Source organism: Arachis ipaensis, chromosome B05 (assembly GCF_000816755.2).
Source record: "Arachis ipaensis cultivar K30076 chromosome B05, Araip1.1, whole genome shotgun sequence".
Taxonomy (NCBI): Eukaryota; Viridiplantae; Streptophyta; class Magnoliopsida; order Fabales; family Fabaceae; genus Arachis; species Arachis ipaensis.
The window spans coordinates 50,271,228-50,291,532 of record NC_029789.2 but is presented as its reverse complement, the minus strand read 5'-3'; positions in this window follow the sequence as shown (position 1 = coordinate 50,291,532).

Sequence of the window (20,305 nt, the reverse complement as noted above, 5' to 3'; positions counted from 1 at the left end):
ATATGAATTTTTTTTTTTTGAAAAAGGTTTTAAATTTTGAAATAAAAATCTGAATTTTAAAGGTAAATTTCGAAAATTTGCTTTAAAATAGAGAGAAAAAATATTTTTCAATTTAAAGAGGAGAGAGAAAAACAATAAGATAGCACAAGATTTAAAAATTTTTAGATCTAATGCTCCTTGTTTTCGAAAATTTTGGAGGGAAAACACCAAGGAACACCAAACTAAAAAGTTTTAAGGTCAAGACACAAGGAAAACTTAAGAACACTTTGAAGACTCACAAGAACACAAGAACATGAAGAAAGAACACCAACTTAAAATTTTTAGAAAACCAAAGAAAAATTACAAGAAAACACCAAACTTAAAGTTTGGCACAAGATTTAATGTAAAAATTATTTTTTGAAAAAGAATTTTAAAAAGAAGGTACCCAATTACCAAGAACACAGACCAACACTCTAGCCAATTGGGCAGTAAATGTAACACTTGTTTTGAAAAAGTATTTTTAATAACTAAGAAAAAATATTATAATTTTTTTTGAAAAGAATATAAAAGACTCTGACCCAAAAGACAAAATTTTCCTAATCTAAGCAACAAGATTCACCGTCAGTTGTTCAAACTCAAACTATCCCCGGCAATGGCGCCAAAAACTTGGTGCGCGAAATTGTAATGTCAATGTTCACATTACTCTCTTACAACTTCGCACAACTAACCAGCAAGTGCACTGGGTCGTCCAAGTAATACCTTACGTGAGTAAGGGTCGAATCCCGCGGAGATTGTTGGTTTGAAGCAAGCTATAGTTATCTTATTATTCTTAGTCAGGATGCCAACAACAGTGTTTTTCAAGTTCAATTGTAAAAAATGAGAGGGCATAAATATAAATACTTATTGTGCAATGATGGAGAATATGTTAGAGTTTTGGAGATGCTTTGTCTTCTGAAATTCTGCTTTCCTCTGTTTTCTGATTCACGCACGCAAGTCCTCCTATGGCAAGCTGTGTGTTGGTGGATCACCGTTGTCAATGGCTACCATCCATCCTTCTAGTGAAAAGGGTCCAGGTGCGCTGTCACCACACGGCTAATCATCTGCAGGTTCTCAATCGTACCGGGATAAGATTTACTATCCTTTTGCGTCTGTCACTACGCCCAGCACTCGCGAGTTTGAAGCTCGTCACAGTCATTCAATCCTGAATCCTACTCGGAATACCATAGACAAGGTTTAGACTTTCCGGATTCTCTTGAATGCTGCCATCAATCTAGCTTATACCACGAAGATTCCGATTAAGAGATCCAAGAGATATTCATTCATTCTACGGTGAATGGGAGTGGTTGTCAGGCACGCGTTCGTGGGGGAATAATGATGATTGTCACGTTCATCACATTCATGTTGAAGTGCGAATGGATATCTTAGATAGGAACACGCATGTTTGAATAGAAAATAGAAACACTTGCATTAATTCATCGAGACACAGCAGAGCTCCTCACCCCCAACAATGGAGTTTAGAAACTCATGCTGTCAAAGAGTACAAAATTCAGATCTAAAAATGTCATGAGACACAAAATAAATCTCTAAAAGTTGTTTAAATACTAAACTAGTAACCTAGGTTTACAGAAAATAAGTAAACTATGATAGATAGTGCAAAAATCTACTTCTGGGGCCCACTTGGTGTGTGCTGGGGCTGAGACTAAAGCTTCTCACGTGCCTGGGCTTTTCTGGGCGTTCAACGCCAAGCTGTAACCTATTTCTGGCATTGAACTCCAACTTGTAACGTGTTTCTGGCGCTGGACGCCAGACTGCAACATGGAACTGGCGTTGAATGCCAGTTTACGTCATCTATCCTTGAGAAAAGTATGGACTATTATATATTTCTGGAAAGCCCTGAATGTCTACTTTTCAATGCAATTGGAAGTGCGTCAATTGGACTCCTGTAGCTCCAGAAATTCCATTCCAAGTGCAGAGAGGTCAGGATCCAATAGCATCAGCAGTCCTTTTTCAGCCTGAATCAGATTTTTGCTCAGCTCCCTCAATTTCAGCCAGAAATTACCTGAAATTATAGAAAAACACACAAACTCATAGTAAAGTCCAAAAATATGAATTTTTCCTAGAAACTAATGAAAATAAACTAAAAACTAACTAAAACATACTAAAAACTATATGAAATTAACCCTAAAAAGCGTATAAAATATCCGCTCATCAGCAGACTATCTCAGGACTCTTGAAATAAAGATTCCGTTTGCAGAGGCACTTGAGCAAATACCCTCTTATGCTAAGTTCATGAAAGAGATCTTTAGTCATAAGAAGGATTGGAGAGAAACAGAAAAAGTTTTCCTCACTGAAGAATACAATGCAGTCATTCTGAAAAGCTTACCAGAGAAGCTTAAAGATCCCGGAAGCTTTATTATACCATGCACATTAGAGGATGCTTGTACCAAGACAGCTCTATGTGATCCTCGGGCAAGTATCAACCTAATACCTGCATCCACTATCAAAAAGCTTGGTTTGACTGATGAAGTTAAACCAACCTGGATATGCCTCCAACTTGCTGATGGCTCCATTAAAATCCCATCAGGCATAATTGAGGACATGATTATCAAGGTTAGGCCATTTGCCTTTCCTACTGACTTTGTACTACTGGAAATGGAGGAGCACAAGAGTGCAACTCTCATTCTACGAAGACTTTTCCTAGCAACTGGACGAATCCTCATTGACGTCCAAAGGGGAGAGATAACCCTGAGAGTCAATGAGGATAAGTTTAAGTTGAATGCTGTCAAAGCTATGCAGCATCCAGACACACCAAAAAACTACCTGAGCGAAGATGTTATTGACTCCTTGGTGGAAGAGGTCAATATGACTGAGAGTCTCCAATCAAAGCTAGAGGACATTTTTAAGGATGTTCAGCCTGATCTGGAGGAACCAGAGAGAACGGAAGAACCTCTGAAAACTCCTCAGGAAAAGGATAAGCCTCCTAAACCCGAGCTCAAACTACTACCACCTTCCCTGAAATATGCATTTCTAGGAGAAGGTGACACTTTTCCGGTGATCATAAGCTCTGCTTTAAATCCAAAGGAAGAGAAAGCACTAATTCAGGTGCTAAGGACACACAAGACAGCTCTTGGTTGGTCCATAAGTGATCTTAAGGGCATTAGCCCAGCAAGATGTATGCACAAGATCCTATTGGAGGACGATGCTAAGCCAGTGGTTCAACCACAGAGACGGCTAAATCCAGCCATGAAGGAGGTGGTGCAGAAAGAGGTCACTAAGTTACTAGAGGCTGGGATTATTTATCCTATTTCTGATAGCCCCTGGGTAAGCCCTGTCTAAGTTGTCCCCAAGAAGGGAGGCATGATAGTGGTTCATAATGAAAAGAATGAACTGGTTCCTACAAGAACAGTTACAGGGTGACGTATGTGTATTGACTACAGAAGGCTCAATACAGCCACCAGGAAGGATCATTTTCCTTTACCATTCATAGACCAGATGCTAGAAAGACTAGCAGGTCATGAATACTACTGCTTTTTGGATGGCTATTCAGGTTACAACTAAATTGCAGTTGATCCTCAAGACCAAGAAAAAACAGCATTCACATGTCCATCTGGGATATTTACCTACAGAATGATGCCTTTTGGTCTGTGCAATGCATTTGCAACCTTTCAGAGGTGCATGCTCTCTATTTTCTCTGATATGGTAGAAAAATTTCTGGAAGTCTTCATGGATGACTTCCCAGTATTTGGAGACTCATTCAGCTCCTGTCTTAACCATCTAGCACTTGTTCTAAAATGGTGCCAAGAGACTAACCTGGTTTTAAACTGGGAGAAATGTCACTTTATGGTGACTGAAGAAATTGTCCTCGGGCACAAAATTTTGAACAAGGGAATAGAGTTGGATCAAGCTAAGGTAGAGGTAATTGAAAAATTACCCCTACCTACCAATGTTAAGGCAATCAGAAGCTTTCTGGGGCATGCAGGATTCTATAGGAGGTTTATAAAGGATTTTTCAAAAATCGCAAAATCTTTGAGCAATCTGCTAGCTGCTGACACACCATTTATCTTTGATACAGAGTGTCTGCAAGCGTTTAAAACTCTGAAAGCTAAGCTAGTCACAACACCAGTCATTTCTGCACCAGACTGGACATTACCATTCGAACTAATGTGTGATGCCAGTGACCATGCCATTGGTGCAGTATTGGGATAGAGGCATAACAAGCTTCTGCATGTCATTTATTATGCTAGCCGTGTTTTAAATGACGCACAGAAGAACTACATAACCACAGAAAAGGAGTTGCTTGCAGTGGTTTACGCCATTGACAAGATCAAAAGTGATTGTATACACTGACCATGCTGCTCTAAAATATCTCCTCACAAAGCAGGATTCAAAACCTAGGCTCATAAGATGGGTGTTGCTTCTGCAAGAGTTTGATATAGAAATAAGAGACAGAAAGGGGACAGAAAACCAGGTAGCTGATCACCTATCCCGGATAGAACCAGTAGCAGGAGCGTCCCTCCCTCCTACTGAAATCTCTGAAACCTTCCCGGATGAGAAACTCTTTGCCATTGAGGAAGTACCATGGTTTGCAAACATTGCAAACTATAAAGCTGTGAGATTCATACCCAAAGAGTACAGCAAGCAGCAAACAAAAAACTGATTACTGATGCAAAATACTTCTTGTGGGATGAACTATATCTCTTTAAGAGTTGTGCAGACGGAATGATCCGTAGATGTGTACCTAGAGAAGAGGCACAGAAGATCCTATGGCATTTTCATGGATCACAATATGGAGGACATTTCGGAGGTGAGTGAACAGCCACCAAGGTTCTCCAATGTGGCTTCTACTGGCCTACCCTCTATAGAGACTGCCGAGAGATTGTACGTAACTGTGACAGTTACCAGAGAGCTGGTAATCTGCCTCACGGTTATGCCATGCCTTAGCAAGAAATCTTAGAAATTGAGTTGTTTGATGTATGGGGTATTGACTTCATGGGGCCTTTCCTACCATCCTACTCAAACACTTATATTTTGGTGGCAGTAGATTATGTATCTAAATGGGTAGAGGCAATTGCAACACCCACTAATGATACTAAGACAGTGATGAAGTTCCTCCAGAAGCATATCTTTAGCAGGTTCGGTGTCCCTAGGATACTGATCAGTGATGGAGGCACTCATTTCTGCAATAAACAGCTTGACTCTGCTCTGGTCCGATATGGAATTAACCATAAAATGGCAACTACATATCATCCACAGACAAATGGGCAGGTTGAAGTCTCAAATTGAGAACTAAAACGAATCCTGGAACGGACTGTAAGTACCCGTAGAAAGGATTGGGCAAGAGGTCTGGATGATGCTCTGTGGGCATACAGAACAGTATTTAAAACTCCTATAGGAACCGCTCCATACTAGTTGGTGTATGAAAAAGCCTGTCATCTGCCAGTACAACTGGAACACAAGGCCTACTGGGCAACCAGGTTCCTAAACCTTGATGCTAAGGTAGTTGGAGAGAAAAGATTACTCTAGTTAAATGAGCTGGAAGAGTTCAGACTCAATGCTTTCGAAAATGCTAAGATTTATAAAGAGAAAGCAAAAAGATGGCATGACAAAAAGCTGTCATCCAGAGTCTTTGAGCTAGGACAGAAGGTCTTGCTGTTTAACTCCAGGTTCAGATTATTCCCTGGGAAATTGAAATCCCGGTAGAGGGAACCATATATAATTACAAGTGTGTCACCATATGGGTATGTAGAGCTTTAAGATAGTGACTCTGACAAAAAGTTCATTGTTAACGGACAGAGAGTCAAACATTATCTTAAAGGCAATGTTGAGCAAGAGTGCTCAAAACTGAGATTAAATTAATAGCTCAGTAAAAGTCCAGCTAAAGATAGTAAAGAAGCGCTTATTGGGAGGCAACCCAATCTTATTTATCTATGTTAATTACTTTTTCATTTCAATTCTTTTCAAATCTTTCCAACACGTTTTCAAAACTTACATATCTTTTCAAATTTTTTTCAACTCTTCTTAACTTTTCTTGTATACAGTAATAAGTTTTCATAATTAATTGCCTCATTCTTCTTCTACTCCCTTCTATCTTATTTTGCTCGAGGACGAGCAAAGCTTTTAAGTTTGGTGTGGAAAAGCTCAGCTTCTTGCTTTCCATAACCATTAATGACACCTAACGCCGGAGAAACCTCTAGGAAGAGAAGCAACAAAGGCAAGGAAGAGACATAGAGGAGCTCAAGCACTCCATAAGATCTTCAAGAGGAAGAACTAGCTACCATCACTAAGGTGGACCCGTTCTTTAACTTCCTTATTCTTATTTTTCTGTTTTTCGAATTCTATGCTTTATATTTTGTCTATGTTTGTGCCTTTATTACATGATCATTAGTGTCTAGTGTCTATGCCTTAAAGCTATGAATGTCCTATGAATCCTTCACCTTTCTTAAATAAAAAATGTTTTTAATTGCAAAAGAACAAGAAGTACATGATTTCGAATGCTATCTTGAAATTAGTTAAATTATTTTGATGTGGTGGCAATACCTTTTGTTTTCTGAATGAATGCTTGAACAGTGCATATTTTTGAATTTGTTGTTTATGAATGTTAAAATTGCTGGCTCTTGAAAGAATAATGAAAAAGGAGAAATGTTATTGATAATCTAAAAAATCATAAAATTGATTCTTGAAGCAAGAAAAAGCAGTGAATACAAAGCTTGCGAAAAAAATGGCAGAAACAAAAAAGAGAGAAAGAAAAAGCAAGCAGAAAAAGCCAATAGCCCTTTAAACCAAAAGGCAAGGGTAAAAGAGGATCCAAGGCTTTGAGCATTAATGGATAGGAGGGCCCAAAGGAATAAAATCCTGGCCTAAGCGGCTAAATCAAGTTGTCCCTAACCATATGCTTGTGGCGGGAAGGTGTCAAGTGAAAAGCTTGAGACTGAGCGGTTAAAGTCATGGTCCAAATCAAAAAGAGTGTGCTTAAGAGCTCTGGACACCTCTAACTGGGGACTTTAGCAAAGCTGAGTCACAATCTGAAAAGGTTCACCCAGTTATGTGTCTGTCACATTTATGTATCCGGTGGTAATACTGAAAAACAAAATGCTTAAGGTCACGGCCAAGACTCATAAAGTAGCTGTGTTCAAGAATCAACATACTGAACTAGGAGAATCAATAACATTATCTGAATTCTGAGTTCCTATAGATGCTGATGAGTGGATAATTTATACGCTTTTTGGCAATGTTTTTAGGTAGTTTTTAGTAGGATCTAGCTACTTTTTAGTATATTTTTATTAGTTTTTATTCAAAATTCACATTTCTGGACTTTACTATGAGTTTTTCTATTTTTCTATGATTTAAGGTATTTTCTGGCCGAAATTGAGGGACTTGAGCAAAAATCTAATTCAGAGGCTGAAAAAGGACTGCAGATGCTGTCGGATTCTGACCTCTCTGCACTCGAAATGAATTTTCTGGAGCTACAAAAATCCAATTGGCACGCTCTCAATTGCGTTGGAAATTAGACATCTAGGGATTTCCAGCAATATATAATAGTCCATACTTTTTTCGAGTTTTGATGACGCAAACTGGTGTTCAAACGCCAACTTCCTGCCCTATTCTGAAGTTAAACGCCAGAAACAGGTTACAAACCAGAGTTAAACGCCAAAAATAGGCTGCAACCTGGCGTTTAACTCCAAGAGAAGTCTCTACACATGTAAAGCTCAATTCTCAGCCCAAGCAAACACCAAGTGGGTCCGAAAGTAGATTTCTGCATCATTTACCTATTTTTTGTAAACCTAGCTACTAGTTTAGTATAAAAACTACTTTTAGTGATTTATTTTACATCTTTAGATCATTTTTAGGTCTTTTGATCATCTTTGGATCAATTTAGATCTTTGGATCATTTTTGAGACTATCTTTGTATCACTCTTGATCTCTTGATCACGTTTAGGGGGCTGGCCATTCGGCCATGCCTGGATCTTCATCACTTATGTATTTTCAACGGTGGAGTTTCTACACCTCATAGATCAAGGTGTGGAGCTCTGTTGTTCCTCATGAATTAATACAAAGTACTATTATTTTTCTATTCAATTCAAGCCTATTCTTATTCTAAGATATTCATTCGCACACAAGAACATGATGAATGTGATGATTATGTGACACTCATCACCATTCTCACCTATGAACGCGTGCCTGACAACCACTTTCGTTCTACATGAAAACAAGCTTGAATGCGTATCTCTTGGATCTCTCTTTAATGATTCACATCATCTCTCCTGACAAAAGAGCATCTGAATCCAAAATTAGAATCTTCGTGGTATAAGCTGTAATCAATTGGCAGCATTCCTTAGATCCGGAAAGTCTAAACCTTGTCTGTGGTATTCCGAGTAGAATCTGGGAAGGGATGACTGTGACGAGCTTCAAACTCGCGACTATGGGGCACAGTGACAGTGCGCAAAAGGATCATTGGATCTTATTCCGACACGATCGAGAACCAACAGCTGATTAGCCATGCGGTAGCTGTGCCTGGTATTTTTCATCCGAGACGAGAAATCCGACAGTTGATTAGCCGTACAGAAACCGTAGAGGACTATTTTCACTGAGAGGACGGGAGGTAGCCATTGACAACGGTGATACACAACATGCAGCTTGCCATGGAAAGGAGTATGAATGATTGAATGGAGGCAGTAGGAAAGCAAAGATTCAGAAGGAACAAAGCATCTCCATACGCTTATCTGAAATTCTCACCAATGAATTACATAAGTATCTCTATCTTATTTTATATTTTCTTTTATCTTTTAATTATCAAAACCTCATAACCATTTGAATCTGCCTGACTGAGATTTGCAAGATGACCATAGCTTACTTCAAGCCGACAATCTCCGTGGGATCGACCCTTACTCACGTAAGATTTATTACTTGGACGACCCAGTGCACTTGCTGGTTAGTTGTGCGGAGTTGTGAAATGGAGTTGAGATTACAATCGTGCGTACCAAGTTGTTGGCGCAGTTGAGATCACAATTTCGTGCACCAAGTTTTTGGCGCCGTTGCCGGGGATTGTTCGAGTTTGGAAAACTGACGGTTCATCTTGTTGCTCAGATTAGGTAATTTTATTTGATTTTTAAGCTTTTTATTTTCGAAAAATTTTCAAAAAAAAAATATATAAAATAAATAAATTATTCTATGTCTTCAGAATTCTTAAGAATGAATTCTAGAGTTTCATGATGAATTGTTGAAGTCTGGCTAGCTGTGAAGCCATGTCTAATCTTTTGGACCGAGGTTTCAACTTATCATCACAAGAGCTTGTTGATTTCTATCAATCTTGCTGTTGAATGTAATGATCTGCTAAAGCTTGGCTGGCCATTGGCCATATCTAGTGTTTTGGACCGAAGCTTTCACTGAAAGCTTGGCTGGCTAGTAAACCATGTCTAATTCCTGGACCGGAGCTTTAGACTAACATTGCATGATTCCTGGAATTCTTATTAAAAATTTTGAAATCTTTATTTTCTTTTCCAAAATAATTTTCGAAAAATCCAAAAAAATTAATAAAATCAAGAAAACCAAAAATAATTTGATGTTTCTTATTTGAATCTAGTGTCAATTTTTAAGTTGGTGTCAATTGCATCTTTTTAATTTTCTAAAAATTTTCGAAAATTCATGCATGTGTCCTTTAAGATCTTCAAGTTGTTCTTGATGATCTTCTTTGTTTGATCTTTGCATTTTCTTATTTTGTGTCTTTTCATGTTTTTCATATGCATTCTCAATTTGTTAATGTCTAAACATTGAAAATTTCTAAGTTTGGTGTCTTGCATGTGTGTCTTTTCTTAAAATTTTTTTTTTCAAAAATAAGTTCTTGATGTTCATCTTGATCTTCAAAGTGTTCTTGGTGTTCATCTTGAAATTCAAAGTGTTCTTGCAAGCATTGTGTGTTTTGATTCATAATTTTCATGTTTTGAGTCTTTTTGTTGTTTTTCTCTTTCTCCATTAAAAATTTAAAAATAAAAAAAATATCTTTCTCTTATTCTACTCATAAATTTCGAATATTTGAGTTGACTTTTTCAAAACTTTTTAAAATTTAGTTGTTTCTTATGAGTCAAATCAAATTTTCAATTTAAAAATCCTATCTTTTCAAAACTTTTTCAAAAATCAAATCTTTTTCATTTTTCATTTATGATTTTCGAAAATTTTAAAAATAATTTTCAAAATATTTTTCTTAATTTCATTTCATAATTTCAAATTCTTTACTAACAATTAACGTGATTGATTCAAAAAATTTAAAGTTTGTTACTTGCCTATTAAGAAAGGTTCAATCTTTAAATTTTAGAATCATATCTTTTAGTTTCTTGTTAGTCAAGTAATCAACTTTAATTTTCAAAATCAAATCTTTTTAAGTTTCCTTTTCAATTCTTTTTCAAAATGAATTTCAATCATATCTTCTTCAAAATTAATTTCAAAATCTTTTCTAACTTCTTCTCTTTTCAAAATTTGATTTTCAAATCTTTTTTAATTAACTACTTGACCTTTTGTTTGATTTTAAAAATTTTCTATTTCAATCATATCTTTTCTCTAAAAATTTGAAAACTAAATAAATTAGTTACTATTTTTTATCTTTTTCAAATTTTATTTTGTTTCTCTTTTTAATTTTCGAATTCTAACTACATTTTAAAATAAAAACAAAAATATTTTCCTTTTATTTTAAATTAAATTCGAATTCTCTCCCCCTCTCTCATCTCCTTTTATTTATTTATCTACTAACACTCCTCTTCTACTCATAATTCGAACCTCCTCTTTTTCTCTGTGTTCTAATTCTTCTCTTCTTCTACTCACACAAAGGAATCTCTATACTGTGACATAGAGGATTCCTCTTCTTTTCTGTTCTCTTCTTTTTCATATGAGCAGGAACAAGGATAAGAACATTCTTATTAAAGCTGATCCTGAACCTGAAAGGACTCTTAAGAGGAAACTAAGAGAAGCTAAAGCACAACCATCTGGAGAGGACCTGACAGAAATTCTCGAAAAAGAAGGAGACATGGCCGAACCCAATAACAATGGCGGAGATGCAAAGAAGATGCTTGGTGACTTTATTGCACCCTCTTCTAACTTCTATGGAAGAAGCATCTCAATTCCAGCAATTGGAGCAAACAACTTTGAACTTAAGCCTCAATTAGTTTCTCTAATGCAACAGAATTGCAAGTTTCATGGACTTCCATTGGAAGATCCTCATCAATTTTTAGCTGAATTCTTGCAAATCTGTGACATTGTCAAGACCAATGGAGTTGATTCCGAGGTTTATAGGCTTATGCTTTTCCCTTTTGTTGTAAGAGACAGAGCTAGAACATGGTTGGATTCACAACCTAAGGAAAGCCTGAACTCTTGGGATAAGCTGGTCAGTGCTTTCTTGGCCAAATTCTTTCCACCTCAAAAGTTGAGCAAGTTTAAAGTGGAAATCCAAACCTTCAGACAGAAGGAAGGAGAGTCCCTCTATGAAGCTTGGGAAAGATATAAGTAATTGATCAAAAGGTGTCCTACTGACATGCTTCCAGAATAGAGCATCATATGTATATTCTATGATGGTCTGTCTGAGTTATCAAAAATGTCATTTGACCATTCTACAGAAGGATCTCTTCATCTGAAAACCCCTGTAGAAGCTTAGGAACTCATTAAAATGGTTGCGAATAACCAGTTCATGTACACCTCTGAGAGGAATCCTGTGAACAATGGGACGCCTCAGAAGAAGGGAGTTCTTAAAATTGATACTCTGAATGCCATATTGGCTCAGAACAAAATATTGACTCAGCAAGTCAATATGATTTCTCAGAGTCTGAATGAATTGCAAGCTGCATCCAACAGTACTAAAGAAGCATCTTCTGAAGTAGAAGCTTATGATCTTGAGAACCCTGCAATGGCAGAGGTGAATTACATGGGAGAATCCTATGGAAACACCTATAATCCTTCATGGAGAAATTATCCAAATTTCTCATGGAAGGACCAACAGAAGCCTCAACAAGGCTTCAACAATAATGGTGGAAGAAATAGGTTTAGCAATAGCAAGCCTTTTCCATCATCTTCTCAGCAACAGACAGAGAATTTTGGACAGAGCCATTCTGGCCTGGCAACCATAGTCTCTGATCTATCTAAGACCATACTAAGTTTCATGAATGAAAAAAGGTCCGTCATTAGAAATTTAGAGGCACAGGTGGGTCAGCTGAGTAAGAATATTACTGAAACTCCTCCCAGTACTCTCCCAAGCAATACAGAAGAAAATCCCAAGAGAGAGTGCAAGGCCATAACCATGACCAATATGGCCGAACCTGGAGAGAGTGAGGAGGACGTGAGTCCCAGTGAGAAAAGCCTCATGGGACGTCCTCTGGATAAAAAGGAGTTTCTCTTTGAGGAACCAAAGGAATCTGAGGCTCATACAGAGACCATAGAGATTCTATTGAACTTCCTTCTACCATTCATGAGCTCGGATGAATATTCTTCCTCTGAAGAGGATGAAGACATCACTGAAGAGCAAGTTGCAAAGTATCTAGGAGCAATCATGAAGCTGAATGCCAAGTTATTTGGTAATGAGACTTGGGAGGATGAACCCCCCTTGCTCACCAATGAACTGAGTGCATTAATGAGGCAGACATTACCTCAGAAGAAATCGGATCTCGAAAAATTCTTCATACCTTGTACCATAGGCACCATGACCTTTGAGAAGGCTCTGTGTGACCTGGGGTCAGGGATAAACCTCATGCCACTCTCTGTAATGGAGAAACTAGGAATCTTTGAGGTACAAGCTACAAGAATCTCACTAGAGATGGCAGACAAATCAATGAAACAGGCTTATAGACTAGTAGAGGACGTGCTAGTAAAGGTTGAAGGCCTTTACATCCCTGCTGATTTCATAATCCTAGACACTGGGAAGGATGAGGATGAATCCATCATCCTTGGCAGATCCTTCCTAGCCACAGCAAAAGCTGTGATTGATGTTGACAGAGGAGAGTTGGTCCTTCAGTTGAATGAGGACTACCTTGTATTCAAGACTCAAGATTCTCCTTCTATAACCATGGAGAGGAAACATGAAAAGCTTCTCTCAATACAGAGTCAAACAAAACCCCCACATTCAAACTCTAAGTTTGGTGATGGGAGGCCACAACCAAACTCTAAGTTTGGTGTTGAGAGGCCCCAACCCTTCTCTGATTATCTGTGAGGCTCCATGAGAGCTCACTGTCAAGCTATTGACATGAAAGAAGCGCTTGTTGGGAGGCAATCCAATGTTATTTAATTATATCTATTTATTTTCCATTGTCATCTAATGTTTTCTTTAGGTTGATGATCATGTGAAGTCACAAAAATAACTGAAAAATCAAAAAGAGAATGAAAAATAGCTCACCCTGGAGGAAGAGCTTACTGGCGTTTAAACGCCAGTAAGAGTAGTAGAATGGGCGTTAAACGCCCAGTCTGGCACCATTCTGGGTGTTTAATGCCAGAAACAGGCACCAGACTAGCGTTTAACGCCAGAACAGAGCACCAAGTTGGCGTTAAACGCCAAGAAAGGGAGAAAAGCTGGCATTTAACGCCAGAAACAAGCAGCAGTCTGGCGTTAAACGCCAGGAATACACTCTAAGGGCGTTTACACGCCTAAATGGAGTAGGGATGATAAGTCCTTGACCCCTCAAGATCTGTGGACCCCACAGGATCCCCACCTATCCCACATCTCACTCTCTCTCTCCCACCTTTTCATAACTCTCTTTCCCAAATACCCTTCACCAATCACCTCCATCACCCTTACCCATCACAACTTCACCACTCACATCTATCCACTCTTCCCCAAAAACCCCACCTACCTCCAAATTCAAAATCCTTTCCCTCCTAAAACCTAACCCTAATACACGAAACCTAGCCCTCCCCCCACTCCTATATAAACCCCTCACCACTCCTTCATTTTCACACATTACAACCACTACTTCTACCCCCTTGGCCGAACCACATATCTCCCTCCATCTCCTCCATTTTCTCCTTCTTCTACTACTTTCTTTCTTCTTTTTCTCAAGGACGAGCAAAGCTTTTAAGTTTGGTGTGGTAAAATCATTGCTTTTTGTTTTTCCATAACCATTAATGGCACCTAAGGCCAGAGAACCTCAAGAAAGAGGAAAGGGAAGGCAATTGCTTCCACCTCTGAGTCATGAGAGATGGAAAGATTCATCTCAAAGGTTCATCAAGACCACTTCTATGAAGTTGTGGCCAAGAAAAAGGTGATCCTTGAGGTCCCTTTTAAGCTCAAAAAGGGCGAATATCCGGAGATCCGACAAGAGATTAGAAGAAGAGGATGGGAAGTTCTCTCCAATCCTATTCAACAAGTCAGAATTTTAATGGTTCAAGAGTTTTATGCAAATGCATGGATCACTAGGAACCATGATCAAAGTATGAACCCGAATCCAAAGAATTGGCTTACAATGGTTCAGGGGAAATGCTTAGATTTAAGTCCAGAAAATGTAAGATTGGCATTCAACTTGCCAATGATGCAAGAAAATGCACGCCCCTACACTAGAAGGGTTAACTTTGATCAAAGGTTGGACCAAGTCCTCATGGACATATGTGTGGAAGGAGCTCAGTGGAAAAGAGACTCAAGAGGCAAGCCGGTTCAATTGAGATGACCGGACCTTAAGCCTGTGGCTAGAGGATGGTTGGAGTTCATCCAACGCTCTATCATCCCTACTAGCAACCGATCCGAAGTAACCATGGATCGGGCCATCATGATCCATAGTATCATGATTGGGGAGGAAGTGGAAGTTCATGAGATTATACCTCAAGAACTCTACAAGGTGGCTGACAAGTCCTCCACTTTGGCAAGGTTAGCCTTTCCTCACCTTATTTGTCACCTCTGCAATTCGGCTGGGATTGACATAGAGGGAGACATCCTCATTGAAGAGGACAAGCCCATCACTAAAAAGAGGATGAAGTAAACAAGAGAGCCCATTCATGGACCTTAACAAGAGCATGAGGAAATTCCTCATCATGAAATCCCTGAGATGCCTCAAGGGATGCACTTTCCTCCACAAAACTATTGGGAGCAAATTAACACCTCCCTAGGAGAATTAAGTTCCAACATGGGACAACTAAGGGTGGAGCACCAAGAGCACTCCATCATTCTCCATGAAATTAGAGAAGATCAAAGAGCTGTGAGGGAGGAGCAACAAAAGCAAGGAAGAGACATAGAGGAGCTCAAGAGCACCATTGGTTCTTCAAGAGGAAGAAGACAACACCCTCACTAAGGTGGACCCGTTCCTTAATCTCCTTGTTCTTATTTTTTTGTTTTTCGGCTTTTGAGCCTTATGTTTTATTTATGTTTGTGTCTTTACTACATGATCATTAGTGTCTGGTAACTATGCCTTAAAGCTATGAGTGTCCTATGAATCCATCACCTCTCTTAAATGAAAAATATTCTAAAAAGAAAAGAACAAGAAGTACATGATTTCAAATTCATCCTTGAAATTAGTTTAATTATATTGATGTGGTGACAATACTTTTTGTTTTCTGAATGAATGCTTGAACAGTGCATATTTTTGATATTGTTGTTCATGAATGTTAAAATTGTTGGCTCTTGAAAGAATAATGAAAATGGAAAACTATTATTTATGATCTAAAAAATCATAAAATTGATTCTTGAAGCAAGAAAAAGCAGTGAATACAAAAGCTTGCAGAAAAAAAGAGAAAATACGGAAAAAAAGGGAAAGAAAAAGAAAAAGCAAGCAGAAAAAGCGAAAAGCTCTTTAAACCAAAAGGCAAGAGCAAAAAGCTGGTAACCCTTTAAACCAAAAGGCAAGGGTAAAAAGGATCCAAGGCTTTGAGCATCAGTGGATAGGAGGGCCCAAAAGGAATAAAATCCTGGCCTAAGCGGCTAAACCAAGCTGTCCCTAACCATGTGCTTGTGGCGTGAAGGTGTCAAGTGAAAAGCTTGAGACTGAGCGGTTAAAGTCGTGATCTAAAGCAAAAAGAGTGTGCTTAAGAAACCTGGACACCTCTAATTGGGGACTCTAGCAAAGCTGAGTCACAATCTGAAAAAGGTTCACCTAGTTCTGTGTCTGTGGCATTTGTGTATTCGGTGGTAATACTGGAAAACAAAGTGCTTAGGGCCATGGCCAAGACTCATAAAGTAGCTGTGTTCAAGAATCAACATACTGAACTAGGAGAATCAATAACACTATCTAGATTCTGAGTTCCTATAGATGCCAATCATTCTGAACTTCAAAACATAAAGTGAGATGCCAAAACTGTTCAGAGGCGAAAAGCTACTAGTCCCGCTCATCTAATTGGAGCTAAGTTTCATTGATATTTTGAAATTTATAGTATATTCTCTTCTTTTTATCCTAATTAATTTTCAGTTGCTTGGGGACAAGCAACAATTTAAGTTTGGTGTTGTGATGAGCGGATAATTTATATGCTTTTTGGCATTATTTTTAGGTAGTTTCTAGTAGGATCTAACTACTTTTTAGTATATTTTTATTAGTTTTTATTCAAAATTCACATTTCTGGACTTTACTATGAGTTTGTGTGTTTTTTTGTAATTTTAGGCATTTTCTGGCTGAAATTGAGGAACTTGAGAAAAAATCTAATTCAAAGGCTGAAAAAGGAGTGCAGATGTTGTTGGATTCTGACCTCCCTGCACTCAAAATGAATTTTCTGGAGCTACAGAAACCTAATTGGCGCACTCTCAATTACGTTGGAAAGTAGACATCCAGGGATTTCCATCAATATTAAATAGTCCATACTTTTCCCGATTTTTGACGACACAAACTAGCGTTCAAACGCTAACTTCCTGCCCTATTCTAAAGTTAAACGCCAGAAACAGGTTACAAACCAGAGTTAAACGCCACAAATAGGCTGCAACCTGGCGTTTAACTCCAAGAGAAGTCTCTACATGTGTAAAGCTCAATGCTCATGCCAAGCAAATACCAAGTGGGCCCGGAAGTGGATTTCTGCATCATTTACTTATTTTCTGTAACCCTAGCTACTAGTTTAGTATAAAAACTACTTTTAGTGATTTATTTTACATCTTTGGATCATTTTTAGGTCTTTTGATCATCTTTGGATCAATTTATATCTTTAGATCATTTTTGAGACTATCTTTGTATCAGTCTTGATCTCTTGATCACGTTTAGGGGGCTGGCCATTCGGCCATGTCTAGATCTTCATCACTTATGTATTTTCAACGGTGGAGTTTTTATACCTCATAGATCAAGGTGTGGAGCTCTGTTGTTCCTCATGAATTAATGCAAAGTACTATTGTTTTTCTATTCAATTCAAGCCTATTCTTATTCTAAGATATTCATTCGCACACAAGAACATGATGAATGTGATGATTATGTGACACTCATCACCATTCTCACCTATGAACGCGTGCTTGACAAACACTTCCGTTCTACATGAAAACAAGCTTGAATGCGTATCTCTTGGATCTCTCTTCAATGATTCACATTGTCTCTCTTGACAACAGAGCATCTGAATCCGAGATTAGAATCTTCGTGGTATAGGCTAGAATCAATTGGCAGCATTCTTGAGATCCGGAAAGTCTAAACCTTGTCTGTGGTATTCCGAGTAGGATCTGGGAAGGGATGACTGTGACGAGCTTCAAACTCGTGACTGTGGGGCACAGTGACAGTGCACAAAAGGATCATTGGATCTTATTCTGACACGATCAAGAACCAACAGCTGATTAGCCATGCGGTAGCTGTGCCTGGTATTTTTCATCCGAGACGAGAAATTTGACAGTTGATTAGCCGTACAGAAACCATAGAGGACCATTTTCATTGAGAGGACGGGAGGTAGCCATTGACAACGGTGATACCCAACATGCAGCTTGCCATGGAAAGGAGTATGAATGATTGAATGGAGGTAGTAGGAAAGCAGAGATTCAGAAGGAACAAAGCATCTCCATACGCTTATCTGAAATTCTCACCAATGAATTACATAAGTACCTCTATCTTATTTTATATTTTCTTTTATCTTTTAATTATCAAAACCCCATAACCATTTGAATCTGCCTGACTGAGATTTGCAAGATGACCATAGCTTGCTTCAAGCCGACAATCTCCGTGGGATCGACCCTTACTCACGTAAGGTTTATTACTTGGACGACCCAGTGCACTTGCTGGTTAGTTGTGCGGAGTTGTGAAAAGGAGTTGAGATTACAATCGTGCGTACCAAGTTGTTGGCGCAGTTGAGATCACAATTTCGTGCACCAGATGCCAATCATTCTGAACTTCAAAGGATAATGTGAGATGCCAAAACTGTTCAGAAGCAAAAAGGCTACAAGTCCCGCTCATCTAATTGAAACTAATTTTCATTGATAAGTTTGGAATTTATTGTATATTCTCTTCTCTTTATGCTATTTTGTTTTTAGTTGCTTGGGGACAAGCAACAATTTAAGTTTGGTGTTGTGATGAGCGGATAATTTATACCCTTTTTGGCATTATTTTTATATAGTTTTTAGTATGTTTTAATTAATTTTTATTATATTTTTATTAGTTTTTATGTAAAAATCACATTTATAGACTTTACTATGAGTTTGTGTGTTTTTCTGTGATTTCAGGTATTTTCTGGCTGAAATTGAGGGACCTGAGCAAAAATCTGATTCAGAGGCTGAAAAAGGACTGCAGATGCTATTGGATTCTGACCTCCTTGCACTCGAAGTGGATTTTCTAGAGCTACAGAATCCCAATTGGCACGCTCTCAATTGCATTGGAAAGTAGACATCCTGGGCTTTCCAGAAATATATAATAATCCATACTTTGACCGAGATTTGATGGCCCAAACTGGCTTTCAAAGTCAGCCTAAAATTTCTGGCGTAAAACGACCAAACTGGCACCAGAGTTGGAGTTAGACGCCCAAAATGGCACCAAAGCTGGCGTTTATCTCCTGGAACAGCCTAAGCATGAAAAAGCTTCAATGCTCAGTCCAAACACACACCAAGTAGGCCCCGGAAGTGGATTTCTGCACCATCTGCACTTAGTTACTCATTTTCTGTAAACCTAAGTTACTAGTCTAGTATAAAAACTACTTTTAGAGATTCATTTTGTACCTCATGACATTTTTTACACTTCATATTGTATTTTCTGACGGCATGAGTCTCTAAACCCCATAGGTGGGGGTGAGGCACTCTGCTGTATTTCAATGGATTAATGCATTACCACTATTTTCTATTCAATCACGCTTGATTCTATTCTAAGATACTCATTCGTACTTCAATCTGGAGAACATGATGATCTGTGACACTCATTATTATTCTCAAATCTATGAACGTGTGCCTGACAACCACTTCCATTCTATTTGTGCTCAACGTTGTCATTGGGTGACAGCTTGAGTGCGTATCTCTGGGGTCTCTGATCCACGGACCGAATCCGTGAGATCAGAACCTTCGTGGTAGAGGCTAGAACCAATTGACAGCATTCCTGAGATCCGGAAAGTCTAAACCTTGGCAGTGGTATTCCGAGTAGGATTCGGGAAGGGATGATTGTGACGAGCTTCAAACCTGCGAATGTTGGGCGCAGCGACAGTGTGCAAAAGGACAAGGGTCCTATTCCGATGCTAGTGGGAACCGATAGATGATTAGCCGTGCAGTGACAGCGCATATGGATTTGTTTTCATCCGAGAGGATCATATAGCCTGCCATGGAAGGAAGCCATGCGTGTTTGGAGAAGAAGACAGTAGGAAAGCAGAGATTCAGATGACAGAGCATCTCCGGAACCTCAACCTGCTTCTCATTACTGAATCACAAGTACTGTTTATTTCATGTTATTTATTTTCATAAATATAACCACTATTATCATTAATCTCCTGACTGAGATTTACAAAATAACTATAGCTTTCTTCAAGCCGACAATCTCTGTGGGATCGACCCTTACTCACGTAAGGTATTACTTGGACGACCCAGTGCACTTGCTGGTTAGTTGTGCGGAGTTGTGAAAAGTGTAATCACAATTTCGTGCACCAGGAGGCTGGCCTCACGGCCATGCCTAGACCCCTTTTCACTTATGTATTTTCTATGGTGGAGTTTCTACACCCCAAAGATTAAGGTGTGGAGCTCTGCTGTTCTTCATGAATTAATGCAAGTACTATTATTTTTCTTTCAATTCACGCCTACTTCTTCTCCAAGATATACTCTCGTACTTAATTCAGTTAAGTCAGAATGAAGGGGTGACCCGTGACAATCACCCACTATCTTCGTTACTCGCTTAGCCAAGATCCGCGTGCCTAACAACCACAAGCGATCTACATGATGTTCAACGTAGTCATTGGACGACAGTCGGAGTATATTCTCTTGGGTATCTAATACACGGACCGAGTCCGTGAG